Genomic DNA, 1,518 nt, shown 5'->3' with positions numbered 1-1,518 from the left:
GGATGGGTTATCCTGGTGATGGGTATTGAGGAGGGCACGTTCTGCATGGAGCACTGGGTGTTATGAACAAACAATGAATCATGGAACACTGCACCAAAAACTAATGATGTAATATATGGTGATTAACATAACAATAAAAAAATAAAAAAAGAAAAAGAAAAAAGAAAGAAAACTGTTTGTAGCTTCCAGCAGCTGAGGACCTTGTTTCTGGTGGACATTAAGTTACCCCATATTTATACTGCTAATTGGAATGCTTCCATTAGGGGTGCCTAGGTGGCTCAGTCGGTTAAGCATTTGCCTTTGGCTCTGGTCATGATCCCAGTGTCCTGGGATCCAGCTTTGCATCAGGCTCCCTGCTCAGCGAGGAATCTGTTTCTCCCTCTCCCCCTGCCCCTCTCTGCCACTCATGTTCTGTCTCTCTCTCTTTCTCAAATAAATAAATAAAATCTTTTAAAAAGAAAAAAAAAGAACGCTTCCATTAAAGAGAAATGAGCCTTTAATCTGAGAAGACTCCTGTTCCTGGGACTTCACCACACATTAACAAGACCTCTTGACTCTATTCACAGACCCCCAGGGCAATCTCTCTGGGTTCTACCTCTAACCCACACACTTAATCCCAATAACTACTCTGTTGTCCCAGTTACCAGTCTCTGCTCTATACTTATATTCACCTCTCTGTTTAGTCCTTTTAAAGCTGGTGGTCCATTCAGATAATTTTTTTTTTTTTTTTTTAGGAAAGAGTGGGAAACCTCCATTAAGTTCTACTATGGACCCTCCCTTTTCTGGCATACTCCGTTCTTACAACCAGGCCCAGATCTCAAAAGCCCCTTCCAGATCAGAGCCCTGCACTATCTTCTTGTTCAAGGGAAAAATCAGTATTGGTTTTTTGAAAGATTATTTTCACATTTCAAATGTTTGTAAGTTTTACTTAATATACTATGTTCAGACCTGAATATTGGGCCTGAATATTTTTAAGGTTTATAAAAATTTATTGATATATTTTCTTTAGAGCCAAGATTAGTTAAGAACTTTTCTCAAAGTGACACCACTAATGAGGTATAGAGCAAGGGCTTAAATCTGTATGTGTTTTAATTCCCAAGTCTATATGCTTAACCTCTCACCAGTTTGCCTCTCCTATGACCACACAGTCCAACTATCCTGGAAAGAAAAACAGGTAGCAGAACTAATAAGAAGAAATGAGGAAGAAGGCATCATCTTGCATGGTTTGTGGACTTCTTAACCACACAAACTATGGTTGGCATACAGGTCATTACTGGATAAATGAATAAGAATAAGCAGTATAAAACCACAGGGTCAAAATTTTATAGTTGTCATTTTAATAATTAATTACATAATGGACCCAACATGTCACACTTTACTAACAAAGAACTTATACAGAACAAAAGCAAATATTGTTTGAATAAATAGTGACTATATAAGAGGAACCCATAATTGAATATTTTTTAGAGAAGAAAGAAAATAGAAATAGTCAACGATTTACAAAGAATATTTAAAAAC

The sequence above is a fragment of the Callorhinus ursinus genome, unplaced genomic scaffold (genome assembly GCF_003265705.2).
Source record: "Callorhinus ursinus isolate GAN/ISIS: 27379988/994484 unplaced genomic scaffold, GSC_fseal_2.0 scaffold6, whole genome shotgun sequence".
In the NCBI taxonomy this organism is placed as follows: domain Eukaryota; kingdom Metazoa; phylum Chordata; class Mammalia; order Carnivora; family Otariidae; genus Callorhinus; species Callorhinus ursinus.
The sequence above is the reverse complement of the archived record's forward strand: the minus strand, read 5'-3'. Positions refer to the sequence as shown.